This window comes from Anas platyrhynchos, chromosome 2 (genome assembly GCF_047663525.1).
Source record: "Anas platyrhynchos isolate ZD024472 breed Pekin duck chromosome 2, IASCAAS_PekinDuck_T2T, whole genome shotgun sequence".
Taxonomy (NCBI): domain Eukaryota; kingdom Metazoa; phylum Chordata; class Aves; order Anseriformes; family Anatidae; genus Anas; species Anas platyrhynchos.
This window is the reverse complement of record NC_092588.1, coordinates 17,897,958-17,917,305: the sequence shown is the minus strand read 5'-3', so window position 1 is coordinate 17,917,305 and position 19,348 is coordinate 17,897,958. Positions and strand designations below refer to the sequence as shown.

Genomic DNA, 19,348 nt, shown 5'->3' with positions numbered 1-19,348 from the left:
ACAAGCAGTCCAGAAATATTTGAGTATACATAAAGTATGAGTGGCCTAAAGAGTGGCCTAAATGGCTTTCCATTTTCCTATAGACTCTGTGCAGAATTGCTACTTTTATGTTACATTAAGTAATTTTTCCATCTTTGCTATACCAAATAAGTTGGAACATGGGATTTAGGTTGTTGTAACCCTACATAGAGCAAAAATTTTTGCATAGGAACAGTACCAGGAATGTTAGTCACCCTGGAACATACCATTCAGTCCTTCAAGGGAAATGTTTTTGACCCTGGGATTTAGCCCACAGACTAAATTTAGGTCTCTGTCATTATACTTAAAACTAAACTTGGTTGACCCTCTTTGACTTTTTCAGTCAGTGTTTCTGTCCAAATAACTGCTTGTCACAAATGGACATGATTTTTCTTTCCCTGAACATTTTTACACTGTTTAAAGCAATTGTCTACTCACCATGGTCAGCTAATCAATAATACATCATTAATGCTGCAGCAGATTGTATAACCAAATGGCTGTACCCTACTCATGGTGTATAAGCATTTGTCAGTGGAATTTTATTGGAGTATTCTATAATATTCTGTTTTCGTTAAATCAGTATGTTCCCAAACCGCAAAGGCCGTACTATTTCTGTGGTGAGGTGTCATATAGAGCACTGTAAGTACTCATTTACTGAAAAACTGACAGTGTCCTGTGACAGCAAAATTTTCAAAAGAGGAAGCGGAGGTAGAGATTGATTTGGTATGCAACACTCGTCTACTGCACCACCTGAATGAGTTTGGGGTTGCCACTTTCTTTTTTTTCCTTCTGTTCACGGTATTGTACTTGTCTATGTTTGAAAGCTTAATAAAGTCCTCATAAAAAGATAAATTTATGTTTCTTTCTGTTATTACGAAGTATTGTTTAGGAAAATCCAAGACAATGTCCGGAACATAGGATGATAGATATAATGCAGTAACACATGAATTCTGTTCTTGAACTTGGTGGGAACATGCTGTCACAGTGTTATAAAACTGGGCCTTTCATATTAAACACAGTATTCCACTTTTGCATGCTTCTAGTGTAGGCAAGTAATTAACCATTATATGTAAAAAAATACACATTTGTTTCTAATTTGTTCTGCTAGCCCTAAAATCAGTTTTCTCCAGGTTCACATTTCTTTAAATGACCATAGCTATGTTGTTTATAGCCAGAAGGTCTCCAGCAAAGTCTGTACCCCATGCCTGCATTGCTCTACATCACATCCTGTGTGCTATTGTACCAGGCCTGCATCACTAGGAGGTGATTTCAGGAATTGAAAACATCTCATTTTACATAGAATAAATGCTTGTTACTATTGTCTAGATAAAGCTGTGATTCTACTATACCAAGATAAGCAAAGGAAAAAACAAAACCAATACAAAACAAACAAAAAACAACTATCTCATCAATTAGAAAAAAATCCCATCATGGCTAAAGAAAGGCTAAACAAACATGGCAAAAACAAGGCTCTAGGCAGGTAAAAAAAGTTCAGAGGGCAAGCCTGGCAAGGCTAAGCCCTGATGCTTTGCAAACATTTTGAAAAAAAAAAAAAAAGGACATCTCAAAAAAAGGGGGCGCATAGGAAAGCTGGGGAGCAACTCCTTGTCAGGGAGTATAGTATAGCACAAGGAGCAATGGTTTAAAATTTAAAAAGCGTACTGAAGTTACTCTGAGGATGGTGAGGCCCTGGCACAAGCTGCCCAGAGAAGCTGTGGATGCCCCATCCCTGGAAGTGTTCAAGGCCAGGCTGGATGGGGCTTTGGGCAACCTGCTCTGGCGGGAGGTGTCCCTGCCCAAGGCAGGGGGATGGAGTGATGTGATCTTTAAGGTCCCTTCTAAACCAAAGCCATTCTATGATTCTATAATTCTATGAAATTCAGTCTTGCTTATTCTGATGCAGCTGAAAATTCGGACTCATAGATTAATGTCAGGTTTACTCTCTTCCTTTCTCTTCCTGGCTTAAGGCTTCTACATGGTTCAGCTTTAACAAGAACAGTGAAGAAAGGAGGTACTTGGGTTTCATAATAATGTAGAGAACCTTCCTAGGACATGAGTAATGTTCTAACCAGAAGATGAACAAAAGAAGGAAAGTTGCCACATACAATTTCAGTTGAAATTAGGTGTATCAAATCCCAAGAGAAACACTGGCTTCCTAAGGTCTTCTTAGGAAGACTGGACACGGCCACTCAAATGATTGATGTGGCTCTGGAGTTTACCTCACTTCGTTTTGTAAAGTGCTGAGCAGCCTTGTGAAGTAAGCAGATGTGATTGCTGTCTGGCACTTTCAACACTTAAATCACAGGTAACTAGATTCAGCGCCAGTTCATACAGAAGTTTAGCACAAGTTCATACAGAAAGTCAGCCTTGGAACAGAGGCTTGCCTGCTGGATTCATCACGGAAATGTTTTTCCATATCCTTATATGGTTTTATAGAGAAAGGGCTAGTCATGGCACTGAAGTCAGTTTTCTTCTTCGAATTAGATTTTGGCCTTTCTGCCATGAATCAGCTGGAAGACTGGTCTTTTAACACAGCACCCAGCACCCTAACTGAGACTGTAATGGAGGAGGGTGAATCCCTCCCTCCACCCAATATCTGTGCCTCTCAGCCGTGTTTACAGAATGAACTCCAGACTTTAGAACTGTTACACAGTTATTGCATACATGTCAACCCTCAAATGTATTCTATTTTTCAGTCTTCAAAAGTGATATGTCTTACAGTCTGTATTATCCACTGCTTGCTGGAATTTAAATGCCACTTCTTAAAAAATGGAAATTTGCTCTGAAAAAATAACATTTAATTGTTTTAAGCACTGTAAGAAACTGATATAGACAAGTATAAGCTTACTGTTATCTCTGATCAGCTTGTTGACAGAAATAATGATTTTTAAATAAAAAAAGAAACTAACATTAGAGCTCATGTATGACTACAAAGTCATGAGGAATTTTACTCATCCCTTTGGCCATATGAGAGTATTAAAAAGGTCACGAAAGCAAAGAGAATAATACTTAAGTAGATGAAAGAAGAAGAAGTATGTGAAGAATTTCAGCAAAATGGAAGGATAGGAAAAGTCATAGTAGCAGAACAACTAATTGAATTTATATGAAGAGAGGAACAGATTAAGATTTAAATCTTATCATCTATGAAACTTCATGAACAAGGCTAAACTTTCGGAAAGCCTGAAAATCATTTAAGCAATACTTTAAGAGGCATCAAGGCATGACTGAACATTTTTAAGGAACTATACTCTTGTTCTGAGATTGCCTAAGGTTTTGTCAAGTTGTATTAAATCACTTTGAACCTTAAACCAAGCTGAACAGAGGGAAAGTTCCCCGGGAGTATCTCTAGATCACAATAATTCACATAAACACAACTACTTTAAGTTTTGTCTTCCCCTAATTTCATATACATGTTACAATACTTGAATAATTTCTCCTTATGATAACAAAGCTATCATATTTCCTTTGGTTCAGAAATGAAAGAAGATTGTATAGAAGGTTGGTCATGATTTCCCTAATTAAAACAATGTTTCATTTTTCCTATTCTCCATGTACATGTTTTTCTAGAGTAATTATAAGTCCTATTGATCATTACTGATATTCTAGCTAATGACCCTAAAATCTGGTTTTATCTAAGTTAATAAAGTGCTTAAACATTCTTTTTCAAGTATAGCTCCAATTTTTAAAATAAAATTAATAAAGATTTATATCATACATATTATATAGCCACATATGAAAACTGAAATTATTTACATCAAAAGATGGAAGCAAGAAGTAAGTAAAGGAAACATTTATATACTATATATAAGAACAGAAACACTTCAATGCATTTCATTTTATCTGAAATGTGTCACACCTTTTAGATGAAATACGAGAAGTTATTAGAGTTGAATGAGTTTTCAAATAATTTAAATAGTATTTCATGTAGCAATGGTGGCAAACCTTTAGAAATATCTTAAAAGTCAAAACTGAATTTGCTTTCTCCCAGGAGTGTGGGGGATTAATCATCCAGAATATTTATGAAACGGCATGCAGTTTATTAAAAATCCAAGAAAAAAGACTATTCGTGATTTATCAGAAATTAACACAGTAAGCAGTTATTGCCAAATTATCCCCTTTGTAAGCAATTTATCTGTGATAAATATTTTAGTTCCTTATGGTAATAAATTATTTTAAATTAAATGTTTTCATATAAAAAAAAAAGAAAAACATTAAAATCATAAGGACATGGTCACAAATGTGCTCACTTCCAGATGTTACATTCAGAATTTGTTTGCAAAACAAATTGTTATTCTGAGTGCTTCTGTTTTGGTTGCCCCAGGTTATTTGAAAGCCAGCCCAAGAAGTATATTACATTTCACCTGAGTATGTCTGGCAAGATAAGCAGAACAGGGTTAAATAGCATAAATTTTCACATTTTATCCTTGGTAAATTTGAAGTATATAAAGCTTTTCTAAGGTAGGGACTTTATAATTCCAGCCAGATTCTCTCCCTCTCTCCCCTCTCTCTCTTTCTCTTCCTTCCTTCCTTCCTTCCTTCCTTCCTTCCTTCCTTCCTTCCTTCCTTCCTTCCTTCCTTCCTTCCTTCCTTCCTTCCTTCCTTCCTTCCTTCCTTCCCTCCTTCCTTCCCTTCCGTTTTCTTTCATTTTCTCTCCCTCTCTCTTCTACCTTCTCTCTCTCTTTCTTTTTTCTTTTCCAAAATGCTCTGTCATGTTTCATCCTAATGCTGTATGTAGCCCTAACTCATTTTATATGGTATAAAAATGACAAATTAAATAGCTGATCAATATGTATAAATAATTAGCCTTTGTATTCCTCCACCATTTAATTCCTGAAAAAAAAAAATAACTATCTACAGAGAATAAACATGAACATTACTCACTTATATGTTCATCAACATATGAGAGATCACAAAAAAATATATCTGTTATTTTAATTGTGGTAACTTTGGCAAATTGGCTGTTTCTTTTTGTCTTGTAGAGATTTAATGGTTTTGGTGCGGATTCCTTATATTTGACAGACTGCTATCTGAAACTGCTATTAGAATAATGTCTACCAGATAGCCACAGCATGCCCTCTACTTTGGAATGTGTGAACTCCATAAGTCAAAATACCCAAATGCATCTCATTCAGAAAAACAGGTTAAAGAAAATTATGGTCTCATTCTATGTATATTTCTCCATAAAAAAATATAAAATAATTTCTAGCCAGAGCTTATCCTATGATAATGAATGTTTATTGTATTAAATTTTATTATTTATTTATATTTAAATAAAGAAAAGTTGAGAAAAGAGACGATTGCTGCTTGTTAGAATGTCAGAGGGATAAGCCCAGGGAGAAATAATAGCTATTAAATGAAAACACTGTTGGGACAAGAACAAGTAGATGTAAAACTGCTATGGGCTGGAAACGGAATACAGATAAACATAAATTTCTTAGACAGCTTTATGCTAGAGCTGTGAAAGACAACAATCCCAGCTTCATTTGAAGCTATCCTTTTCCATTCTATGCTTCTTTCTGATTTGCATCTCCATGTCACTTCCACACTCTTGCACCAGTTCTCTTCTCCACGATTTCAGCATCATTTATTTGTGTGTCTATTCAAATCCTGCAATAAAGAGGATTCCATTGCATGGGTGGATGCCAAAGACAGAGAGGAGGTTTATAATATGGTGCGCTACTGTCCCATCTAAATGTAACATGAAGGAGGTCTGATGACATTTTAGAGACAACATTTTTTGAAAACATTTCTTACTAAATAAGGATTTTTTTTTAATTTTTTTTAGCTTGTATAACTTACACAAGCCAAACCAGATTTTCATTAGAAATCTGAAAGGTACTTTTGGCAGTCGCAAACTGCATTACTGCCAAATTTCAGGAAAGTTCTCTGTGAGTTTTTGTTTGCTTTGTGTTTTTTTTTTTTTTTATTATTTGTTTGTTATTTGTTTGTTTGCTTGTTTTTTGAATAAGTTTTCAAATTTGTTTTCAAATTTTCAAATTTTTGTTTCAAATAAGTTTTCATAATTTGTTTTCCACCTGAAATATAATTGGAATCAAGGAAGTAAAAGAAAATGACTTGTACACAAATAAAAAAAATCAGATGAAAATTAAGTTTGACAAAAGGTAAACTGTCTGGAAAATATCTCTGGAAATTTAAATAAGTTGTTGCATTTATACAAAAAACTGTGATCCTGGTTTTCAATGACTGCTGTGTCTAGTCTTTGGGGTATAAGGTGGATTATTTCCTTTCCAACACCACTCATGTCCTCCTACCTGCTTTTTCACAAAACTTGTAAGAAAAACCTATTTTTTAACTTCTGCCACTGAATCAAAGTTTGCAAAAGCCCACAAAAATGTAAAGGTCATTAGCAGCACATTCGTTAATATGTAGGGGAATTCTGGTTTCCACCATTATTAAGAAAACAGTTTAAAATGCAGACCTGATGGAGTGGATTTGCTAGTGTAAGCACCAAGGCTGGAGCTTGACACACCAGCAGTGTGGTGCAGTGCTTTACAGCATTCTTCAGAACACGTTTATGATATTGTGTAGTAGCATTTATGCAGGAATTACACTGTTGAATTAATAATCACTTAAAGGTTATATTGTTAGGTACTACCTAGACACAAATCTTTCCATGTAACTCTTATGTAATTGGTCTGCAACTTATTTTACAAAGAATGTTAGTACCTTGGAAAAACAGAATGTGTATTAGAACTTTCAATAAGTTAAAATATTTATATAGTTAGAATCATGATGTGAGAGGAATTTTCAAGAACAAACAATATTTTATTTCTGAAAGAGAAATCAGTTATGAACAGGATGACATGAAATTTCAGCTCAGTTTCATCTATCCTGGCTCAACAAATAATAGATTTTGCTATATTGAAGAATATAACAGGTACAACGTATTCAAAGAAAAATCATATTTCAAATTTTTGGGCAGTTGGGGATCTGAGGATGTTTAATAAAAAGGGTTTATATAATATTTTTAAACCATTAGGCTACTTTCTGTTTCAGAATGTAATATTTGATCACAGTTGAATTTTACTTGAAACTACATTTCAGAAATTGCCCTAAAAGCTCATTATATTTGATCAAATCTACTTTAAGTCACAGAACCCTAGAGGCTGCCTAGTTTTAATTGTCTTTAAAAGTTAGCATAGTTCACTGGGGCTACTGTGAAAAGGCTAACTTACGCATTAGAGTGGCCTATGGAATATACTGCTACTGTCAAAGTCAACTGCTTCTGGCAGTGCCATTCTTGGGAAGCGACTGGTCAAAAGGTAATGCGAACTGACAGGCAACATCACAAATGCTCCACTGTAAACAGATTGTAGACTAGGAATTAAGTGAGCGGTGCTGATTGATTGTTTCTACATTAGTGAAATCTAGCAGAAAGAACAAGCATTTCTTGACATTCACTTGCACATCATGACTAATCCTGCCCATTAAAGCACATTGAAAATAGCCAGTTACTCCGAAATAAATGGAGGTGTATATAAATTGCTTTCAAAATAAATCTGAATATCATGGTACTCTAAACCACAAACTTCTCGTAAGTGATTCTTTTGCTGCAGTTATTGCTGTATCTGTGATCAGTCAGAGGACTGCGGCGCCTCTCCCCCCCCCAGAAAAAAAAAAAAAAAAAAAAAAAAAGAATATAAAAAGATCTCACAGATGAGACAATATCTCACGCAGTGAAATTCTTTCCACACAGACAGTATGTTGGTTTGACTAATAGATTCAGATCTAGTTTATAGGTGCTGTGCTACGTGTCTCAATTAGTAAGTAGGTGATAGATTTCTAAATTCTGGCAGCGCATGTCTGTAACTGCAGGGATCAATAGAATCATTTAAAGTGTATGTGCTTGGATGGCTCTGTGACCATTACTTTTTGTCCTATTCCTTGTGGTCACAGCAGTCTATTTTTTTTCCTAGTGACAACCTTAAACATACCTGATGATCATTATCATGTCATCCTCTCAGTTTTCTCTTCTCTGTTTTAAACAATCCCAATTATTTCAACATTTTCTCATCTCTTTGAGCAACCTTGTTGAGCAACCTTGTTACTCTCCACTGGACTGTTTCCAAGTCATTTAATGTACTCAAAGGTCCAATGCTTTTCCTTGCATTTTCATATCCTTTACAAACTGCTTAACAATTTTCTCGTCTCATGTCTAAATTGCTAATTACAATACTGAGTAAAAGACGTAGGACAGATTTCCTTTGCTGCCCTGCTTGATGCAGTTTTCAGTCTGAGGACTATCTGTTCAACACTATTTAACCATCTGTGTACCCTTCTACTACGGTTTCAGCTAGATAGTGTTTGTCCGAGTTGCTTATGAAAAGGTTGCAGTCATTCTGTCCTCTGATTCTGCATTAAGGTGTGTGACAATTGTAACTCCTTTCAAAATAACTTTTTTTACCATCACAAAAAGAAATTGGGTTGGTTTGATTTGTTTTGCTCTTGACAGGTGCATGTTGGCTGTTACTCATTCCCCACTTAATATATATTTATATATACATATTTCTAGGTTTTGGGGTTTTTCACTTATTTTTTATATAATGAAGGTAGGAGATAGAGTTGGCCGGGACAGAGTTGATTCTCTTTGTGGAGGTCTGTATGAAGCTGTGCTTTGGATTTTTGATGAAAACAGTGGTGATAACACACAGCTATTTTTAGTTGCTGCGGAGCAGTGCTTACACAGAGCCAAGGACTTTTCTGCTTCTTGTGCTGCCCTTCCAGCGAGGAGGCTGGGGGGCACACCAGGAGCTGGGAAGGGACACAGCTGGGACCCAGACTGACCAAAGGGATGTCCCATGCCATATGGTGTCATGCTTAGCAATAAAAAATGGGGCAAAGAAGGAGGGGCGAAGGAGGGGACATTCGGAGTGATGGAATTTGAAACCAAGAAACCGTAACACATTGTGAGCCCTGCTTTCCTGGGAATGCCTGAACACCTGCCTGCCAATGGGAAGCAGTGAATGAATTCCTGTTTTTGTTTTCTTTGTGCATGCATCTTCTGCTTTACTTACTTAAATGTCTTTGTCTCAACCCATGAGTTCTCTCAATTTTACCTTTCCAGTTCTCTCCCCCATCCCACCTAGGGGAAATGAGTCAGCAACCATGTGGTGCTGAGCTTTCTGCTGGGGTTAAAAACACAACAGTATGCTGAACTACCTAATATCCCCATATCTTTTCTTCTTTCCTTTTTTTGTTTAAAAGCAGTATAAATATATATTACTGCCTAATTTTCTGGAATTTTTCCCTTCCTTTACAAACTCTGATTATTTTTTTAAGTACACAAGGATGAAAAAATCCTTAGGTAGCCTATATGAATTTCTGTAAATCCACTTAATCTAAGACCATTTAGCAAATCTAAGCTATCTCTACTTCAGTTTCCACACTGATATACACCATTAGCTGTACTAAGCTTCTGATCACAGCAACTTACTAAGCATGAAAGTCTTAAAAACTACAAACTCAGCAAGAAAAACTTCAAAAACTTGGCATTCTTGTCATTATATATAATCATCCTTCCTCTTTCATTGAGTACCTGGCAAAGGCATTCATTGTTTCTAGTCTACAACTTTGTATCTATCTATCTATCTATCTATATATATATACACACATACACACATATATATATATATATGCTGTTATTATCCTGTTTTCAGAATGGTTTATTCTGTACCTTCTCTACCAAAATTCCCTTCTCTTAAGTGTTTTTTTTCAGTGTTCTTTACAGCCATGGAACTAGAAAATCATTTATCAAATATCCCCTTAGTAATTCATGTGTAAGACGCCTAATTATAGTTATAAAAGCAACTATAACTGTGGTGTTTCCAGCTTCTGGATACTTGACCTTGCATCCAGAATAATATATTGCAGAACCATGTAGAAGAATGAAGTGAATGAAAGAAAATCAGAGAGAATTGTTACCTAAAGCATATCTTTTCCTTGCCCTTCACAACAGCTACTTCAAATTGTACCTTGAAAATACAAGTACAGCCTTAGCAAGAAATACAGCAATGTAGATTGTTATCAATGCTGCTCCTGCTTCCTATGACATGATTACTGTCATGGAAAGAAAAACTGCATATTAAAAATATAATTAAAACGGAATGAATTAAATTAAAACTCATTTTCCAATTAATAGTTTTCATATATGTGACATTTACTAGGTAAACAAACTCACATTTTTGTCTGTCCCCTTTCCCCCCCCCCCCCCAAAAAAAAGTCCAAAACTTTTAAAGGAATAATATCTTATGACATTGTTAATTTTAGATATGGAATGACTGAGACGATTTGGGGTGGTTAAGTCAAATGCCACGGACTGTAGTAATTTATTTTGCTGGGTTTATTAGTATATTCAGGAAGGACAGCAGCAGTGTTTATAATTCAGTTTCCTTGAGAGTCAAGATACACTTACATTGATCAACATGAGCCAGTTAAAAAAATGCTACTTGCTCAGTAGTCATTCTTCACTCAAAAAATAATAATAAAATATAAAAAAGTGCACAAATATTCATAGTCACTGAAGATGAGCTGTTTTTCAGTCTCCATCTGTTTCCCACTGATTATTTAATAAGAATGCAGACGGCACAGACTGAGAAAGATCAGAGAAGCCTGTGCTCCTCAAGGCTATTACCTTGTTTACCTAATTTATAAAGCCAGGCAAAAACATTTCAATCCTCATTGTATGTGTTCATATTTATTCATCACTCTCTATATAACATGATATTTTAAAAGCAACTGACCTCTAAATATCTTTTGCCTATGTCAACTGTACAAATCTGAAATTCATTCTTCTATCAGTTCACATCTAGGAACATATGTTATGAAGCTGAACATAGTCCTTTGATTTAAACTGTTCCTGTAAACAACTCAACTTACCCAGGACTGCTTAAGGAACGAGCATCTAGTTCTTGTGTCACTGAAACTGATCTCATTACACCACATGCTGATCTGCTTGAGGGCAGGAAGGCTCTACAGAAGGATCTGGATAAAGTGGGTCAATGGGCTGTGGCCAACTGTATGAAGTTCAACAAGGCCAAGTGTGAGGTCCTGCACTTGGGGCACAACAACCCCATGCAGTGCTACAGGCTGGAAAAAGCATGGTTGGAAAGGTGCCTGGTGGAAAGGGACCTGGGGGTATTGGTCAAAATCCGGCTGAATATGAGCCAGCAGTGTGCTCATATGGCCAAGAAGGCCAACAGCATCCTGGCTTGTATCAGCAATAGGCCATAAGAACTAGGAAAGTGATTGTCCATCTGTACTCAGCTCTGGTGGTGAGACTGCACCTTGACTACCGTGTTTAGTTTTGGGCCTCTCAATACAAGAAGGACATCGAGGTGCTGGAGTGTGTCCAAAGAAGGGCAGTGAAGCTGGTGAAGGGTCTACAAAACAAGATTTATGAGTAGCAGCTGAGGGAACTGAAGCTATTTAGCCTAGAGTAAAAGAGGCTCAAGGGAGACCTTATCACTCTCTACAACTACCTCAAAGTAGGTTTTAGTGGGGTGAGGATTGGTCTCTTCTCCCAAGCAAAAGCAAAAGGACAAGTGGAAATGGCCTTAAATTGCACCATGGGAGGCTTAGGTTGGATATTAGGAAAAAATTCTTCACTGAAAGGGTTGTGAAGCACTGGAACAGGCTGCCCAGGGAAGTGATTTGAGTCACCATCCCTGAAAGTATTGAAAAGGAAAATCACAGAAAACAATGATGTCTTTTATCAATTGCATGTTCAGCAAGTCAGGGTCTTCTGGTACCCACTCTATCTAATCATCACATTCAATTATTTTCTCTGCATTTAATAATGCTTTGAAATTGACTTTCAAGTGCAATTATATCTATACATGGGATCTCACTATTACCTTGCACAAAGGCATTAAATCACCATTATCTCTTCTAGGGATGATTTTGTCCACTACAGCATACTTTTATCACGTTTGCCAGTTAAACAGATGTTCACCAGTATCAGTTAAGAAGTACACCCAATTTGTCTTCTTAAAATTGTTTCTCAGATGTTGTTATATGCTTCTTACTTTTCCATTTCTGTTCAGTTTTCATCATTTTGACTTATATCATAAATAAATGGTTTCTGGGAGAGATTCCAGCCTTTTGACATATACTTGTTACATAAATGTATTATAAGATATAAATATTATTGATAATCTGGAAAGATGTATCTTCCTGTTCTCTGCTAGAGAATGATATGAGCTAAAACCTGAAGTGTTTTCTCCATCAATGCACATATATGAACAACTACATGTTTTGTTATTGGATAAATTCTATTAATTTGCTTTGTATTTTTAGAAGTAGACATGTTTCCAAGCCTCTGATTACATTTATATTGTTCTCTGAAACTCTTACAGGTTGCTGACATCCTTTTTCAAATGTGTTTAACTGGTCTAGACATCATGTTTTTACCAGTGTTATTAATTATATCTAAAAGGAATAGCATCCCTGCATTGTTCTCTAGTTTTCCTTTTCTGATGCAAGAAACTAGATAACTAAACTGTATAACTAAAGAAAGACACCAAAGAACTTCAATGTGATAATTATCATAATCCCTAAATTCTTTTCAGTATCTTATTATTCAGGTATAACTTACTATCTTGAAAGTGTACTTTCAGATTTTTTTTTCTTGCATAACCTTTCAATTTTGGTGAAAGACAGATTTGCTTTCTTAAAACACACAGCATTAACATAAATTTATTTTAATGATCAGTTTAGACTCATTTCTGAACTGACCTATTGTTTATTAACTAAGCTATCACGGATTTTGATTTTCTGAAACTTTTCATTAACATTTCAAACTTTTTTCAAGTCACTACAAATATAAATATAAAACTAGATCAAAGGAGTTTTCTCTATGATGTGAGGATTCCCTGCTTATAATTGCTTGTTATCATCTATCAGCTAAGAAGTCTTAATGACCTTGTGTAATGCTTTTTTGTGTGAGAATATTAATAAGGGGTAAATCAAACAAAAAGATATGCTCAGCATTTCTTTCCTGATTAGAATCATTATCATGTAAAATATATGTATATACTAGTCCTAATGATGACAACCATACAACTATGTTTCTCTAATATGGGAAAGATGCTGATTACAGGATAGTAGGTGCAAAGAAATTCAGAAAGATTCTCAAAAACATTGTTTTTGCAGAAAAAACAGAATAAAAATAGATTTTTCATGGAGACTATTTTCTCTTACCCTCTTCCCTCCAGTAATATCATATTGGAGAAAAACAAACAAACAAACAAAAATTAAAATATAAAATATTATATTATAAATTAATTGGTGGTGATGGTAATGGTGGAATGTTGATAAGGATAAGGATAAGGATAAGGATAAGGATAAGGATAAGGATAAGGATAAGGATAAGGATAAGGATAAGGATAAGGATAAGGATAAGGATAAGGAAGCACGGTCTTTCTACTATTACACAGCATATAATTACTGAGAGGCTTTTGTAAATATACACATGAAGGGAGTTTGTGGAAGTTAGTTGATTCATGAAATAAACAGAAACAAGAGTAACTCAAATAGCAGCATATTTGGTACATGTTAGTGTGTACATAATTAAAGACAAAAATAAACTGAGAGTGCTTTATTAACTGAGTATGAATTGAGGTTAATGTATAGGAGGATCATCATGGGAAGTTTTTCTTAAGAAAAAGAAAAAGAAAAAGAAAAAGAAAAAGAAAAAGAAAAAGAAAAAGAAAAAGAAAAAGAAAAAGAAAAAGAAAAAGAAAAAGAAAAAGAAAAAGAAAAAGAAAAAGAAAAAGAAAAAGAAAAAGAAAAAGAAAAAATAGGGGATTTGGAGAAGGGGTGGGGTGGGGTGTTATTCAACCTTCTCAGAATCACATCCAAAGAATAATTGATTTAATTTAATAAAGTCAAAACAAGGTGCTTCCAATTTTAATAAATATATTGTTAGCAAATAAATGAGTTCATAGTAGAAAATAACTGTTACATTACATATCCCAAACACTCATCGTCTGCTGTATTAACTTGATCTGTACTTCCATAAGTGTATCCTAGTTTCAGAATTTAGTAGTATTTCAAGATATAAAAAATATATTCCAATAATTATTCCATTAGATAATCTTCAAAATCATGCAGGTTGGAAGAAATAAGTATCGATAATAATAATAAAAAAAGTTATGTTCATAATAAAACAAAGCTATGTTCATTGTTTAATTATACACTTCTATGACATTTCTAAGACTGCAGGGAAGCTTCTGGTTCCATATTTCCACTTTTAGGGCATTCATTCCTGAATCAATTACTTTTTCTTCTGCACTCTCAGCTACATTGCAAGAAAAACCAGTAACAGCACAATCTTTTTCTGTCCCCAGCTGGGAGATCTTGGCCTCCCCAGAACTGTGCCATAAACCACACTCAGCTATAACTGGGATTGTGTCTCAGGCAAGAAGCACAGCATTGGCGTGTATCTGGGTAAACAACCTTCAAATGAAGTATTCACCAGCTACGAGATTATAAACTTGTATTTTCAAAATGTATTAATCACTTAATCTGTGCATACACTGCATATGTACAGATCATGCTGGTGACATGTTGAGACAAGACCTTGAGTTGGTCAGGGTTGGTCTAAGACATGATAGTTTCCATATTTACCACATAACAGGACACACCAAAACACCAAATATCGTAGAATTTTAAAAGTTGTGTTTTATTGGAACTTTGTCTTCTAAATGAGTTAAGTTAGATAAATAAAACTTGGAGTGTCTGCTAAGGCACAATAGAAGTTGGAGGCACACAAGCAAATCTCTCTTGCAAGCTTTTAGGGTGGCTTCTTTCCTTCAGTCTCCTACCAGTACAGCAATGCTGAGTGGATTTCTAAGTTGCACCAAATTTATACAGTCACCAAAAAAAAAGTTATTATTTTTCCTTTTGTTCCTTTTGAATCATAGCTGCCTGTCTTCTGCCTGCTATTCTCATCCCTCTCGCAGTCTCTTGCAGTCCTCCTTTAAGCCCTTCTCTTTACTTGCACCCTGCCTTCCTGATTCCTTTTATGTGTAATAGCACAAAACAGATCACAGCATAACCTCCCAGTAAATAAAAGAAATACGTCACACATGATTATCACTTCCACAACTGCTAGCACCACTGAGAAAGATCCGTTCAGTTGTCCTACAAGTAGCTGGAATTTGCTACTGCTTGCCACTCTAACTCAATCCTACCTTTATCGTGTCAGTATAGCTTCATGAGCCTCATGAAATCCAAGAAGGCCAAATACAAGGTCCTGCACCTGGGTTAGGGGAATCCCAAGCACAAATACAGGCTGGGCAGAGAATACATTGAGAACAGCCCTGAGGAGAAGAACCTAGGGGTACTGGTTGATGAAAAGCTCAGCGTGTCTCAGTGATGCATGCCTGGTGCCCAGAAAGCCAACCTTATCTCGGGCTGCATCAAAAGAAGCATGTCCAGAAGGCTGAGGTGATTGTTCCCCTATGCTCCACAGCATGGAGCACACTGTGGTCTTTGTGGTTGTTGGAAATGTTTCTAAGCAAAGAGAATTCATTGAGTGAACTATTGACTGGAAGGGATGAGGGTGACTTCTTGAACCTACAGCATACATGTCATGAGAACCCCCTGATGTCTTGGGAAGAAAGGAAGCATATATCAATAACTTCAGAGAGTAAGTCACTGATTAATAAAAATACAATAAGCCTCCCAAAATAACCTCACTACCTCACAGCCAAAATGAGATTGCTTTTTAGTCATGGACAGACTGGGATTACAAGCTAATTTGAGTTAAAAAGTAAACACAGCTGTACAACAATATCAAGTCAGTAGCTTCAGTAGGCTTAGAGAGAAATTAAAATAATTATGTTAAAATTAATTCATCCTCTGATGTGACTCTTCCTGCATAGCTTGAAATTCTCATGCTTCTAATGTCATTACTGTTTATTCTCTTTTGTAAAAAAATAATCCTTCTGGCAGTACTCAACTGGCTTTCAAATGTAAATCAGACTTCATCAAGGTATTCTATGTCAAATATATTATTTCTCCATTTAGAGGTATGCTTCTAACTCGGCTTCAGCAGCTTGTATCAGACTGTATAATTAATAACCTTTCCCTCTATTTCATTCTAATCTTCTGTCCTATCATCACTTTAAGCAGTGTCAGCCTATGTTAACATACACTAGAACAAAAATAAATAAATAAATAACACATAACAAAAAACCCACAACATTAATCTCTTAACTATCTGTGGAATCTGTATCCATCACAAGACCACTTTCAGATTTGTTTCCTTGCTCTAATGTAATTATAGAATAAAGTTCACATCCTGATCTCCAAACTGGGGAGATACAGACTTGATGGGTGGACCATCCAGTGGGTAGGGAATTGGCCTGAAGGGCACACTCAGAGAGTGGTGGTCAATGGCTCCAGGTCCAGGTGGAGGCTGGTGATCAGTGGTGTCCCTCAGTGTCCATCTGGTCCAACCATCCCCTACCACCAATGTCAAACACAAAATTGTGTCCCTAAGCACCATGTCCAACCTTTCCTTGAACATCCCCTGGGCTGGTGACTCCACCACCTCCCTGGGCAACCTGTTCCAATGCCTGCCTACTCCTTCTGAGAAGAAATGTCTCCTAATTTCCAACCTGAATCTCCACTGGTGCAACATGAGACCATTCCCTCTAGTCCTATCACTAATAACCTGTGAGAAGAGTTAGTAGCTATGAAACAGGCAGTATCTCCAAATCATGTTATTTTCTACCAATACAGTGATATGATGATGGAGGTGAATAGATTTTGCATTGTTTTGAGTGTATTAATAAAGAGCTTAGGAAAGTAAGGCCTTTCAAAAATTGTTTATATAGCAACATCTTAAAATGTTACAATTCCTTTCTTTTTTTTTTTTTTTTTTTAAATTTCAGTTTGCCGAAGCATAAGAGACTGTTCTGAATGTCATGCAAAGCAATTACACGATAAACACATTATTTATATACACATATACATAAAAATCTATACAACCACAAAATTTTAAGTTTCCCGATGTGAATAATAATTCACAAATATTCTACTTTTAAATCTTGACTGCTTAGCTAGAAATGATGAATGGCAGCTGCTGAGGATGCTGGAATACTTAAACAAAATACTCAGGGTATTTTTCTTTGACATCCTATCAGTCCTAGCCTTTTTTACTTTTAGTTTTTTAGTTTTTTTCATTAGTTTATTTAAACATTAGTTTATTATTCTGGTGGTTGTAGTTAGCAAGGAAGCTGGGCAGCTGAACTCCCCCACAACCACTCTCTCACTCCCCCTCCTCAAAGTAAAAGAGGGAGAAAATAAAAAGAAAAGGGCTCAAGGGTCGAGACAAAAACAGGGAAACCACTCAACTATTTATCATCACTGGCAAAACAGACAGTGTAGGGAAATTAATAAAATATGTTATGCATTACTAACAAGCTAGAGCAGTGAGAAACAAACAAACAAACAAACAAAACACCTTGAAAATACCTTCCCCCCATCCACCCTCTCCTACCTTGAGCAGCGCAGGGGAAAGGGAATGGGGACTGTGGTAAATCCCCGAGGCTTCATCTTCGCTGCTCCTTCATGGTCCCTCTCTGCCCCTGCTTCACGTGGGGTCCTTCCCACGGGATGCCGTCCTTCTGAATTGACCCTGCGGGGGCTGCCCACAGGCAGCAGCTCTTCAAGCACTGCTCCCACACGGCTCCGTCCCACAGGTTCCATCCCCCAGGAGCAAACTGCTCCAGCGTGGGTCCCCCATGGGTGGGTGGCAGCTCCCCCCAGCCCCCCTGCTCCTGTGTGGGCTCCTCTCCACGGGCTGCAGCTCCAGCCCGGGGCCTGCTCCTGCAGGGGCTCTCCATGGGCTGCAGCCTCCTCCAGGCCACGTCCACCTGCTCCACCGGGGGCTCCTCCACCCATGGGGGGGCTGCAGCGTGGAGATCTGCTCCATGTGGGACCCATGGGCTGCAGGGGGACAGCCTGCTCCACCAGGGGCCTCTCCACAGGCCTCAGGGGAACTGCTGCTGCCTGCCTGGAGCACCTCCTGCCCTCCTGCTGCACTGACCTTGGGGGCTGCAGGGATAGTTCTCTCTTTTCTCTCCCAGTTGATGTTGCACAGTAATTTTATTTTACCTCTTTCTGCTTTCTCTTATCTGCTTTTCAGAGGTGCAAACAACATCGCACACTGGCTTGACTCTGGCCAGCAGTATGTCCCTTTGTAGCCGGATGAAACTGGCCCTTAACTACCATGCTGCAGCTTCTGGATTCTTCTCACAGAGGCCACTCCTGCAGTCCCCAGCTACCAAAACATTGCCTTATAAACCCAATACAAATATTTCCCCTAAAGTTTCCTAACAAGGCCTATAACCAAACACTACCCACTACCTTGCATTGTGCTTTGTCATTTACGCCTGCTATTGGAGATGCAGTGTTCCCTGGTACAACAGACTTGAGGTGACTGCATTTTTTTCTGGGTTTGCCTGTCATTAAGTGGCAAAGTAGACTTCTAGAACCCGATAAATTGCTTCTTGACTTAAATCGCAATTTTGTCCGCAGGCATGCAGTGCCATATTCAGCGTGTTACTCGTAGGTTGCCATGCTCCTTTTGTTAGCTAGGTTGTAGATGTAGTTTGCACAAGAGTCATAAAACTTGGGTAAAACAAAGTATTGCTTTTTACAGGGGAGACACTATGTCTCTTGAACTTTATGGGAGACTTTTATAGGATTTCAGATGCATTAAATATTTAGTATTTAATGAATTCAGGAGAAGTGCTATTCTTTCAGATACTTCTGAAGTTGCAATAATGAATTAAGAATAACATGGCTAAATCAGCTTACTCTTATTTGACAAAATGTTATAGTAAACCATGTTGATCATATATCTAAGATAAGACAACAATGACAATTGCATTTTTGTTTTGTTTTGTTTTTAATTTTGTGACTGCAAATACATGTAGTCTTTGGTAACGACTCCACAATTAAAACTTTTTCCTTTACAGGCAATGATACTGCAAAGTTGTTTACCGGGTAAAAATAAGCAATCCTTTGCATTAAAATATGCGCTTCAGCAGACTGGATTTTCAATTTATCCAGGGCCACTGTACATTTTGCTGAGCTAACTTCTTCAACAAGGAAAATATTTGATGCTCAAACACACTGTCACAAGTTTCCATGGAAACTATAACCCTTATGCTCCAAAAATTTGGAGAGGAAGATAAGCATTGTATTCCAGCTGAAGAACAGAACAGTCAGAATACCTTGTTTTGTTCAAATGTATGTATAAATATCCATTCTTACCTATATACATGAACTGACTTCA

The 19,348-nt window shown here is 36.8% G+C and overlaps 1 long non-coding RNA gene across 1 annotated transcript in view; it reads right to left on the bottom strand.

Moving 5' to 3' along the window:
• LOC140001821 (uncharacterized) overlaps positions 1 to 18,478 on the bottom strand; it is a 35,200-nt gene extending 16,722 nt beyond the window's left edge. Inside the window, exon 1 of the long non-coding RNA XR_011807371.1 lies at positions 17,546 to 18,478. This is a non-coding gene — a long non-coding RNA (uncharacterized lncRNA). The remainder of the gene's footprint in view (positions 1 to 17,545) is intronic.
• Between the last annotated feature and the right edge of the window lie 870 nt (positions 18,479 to 19,348).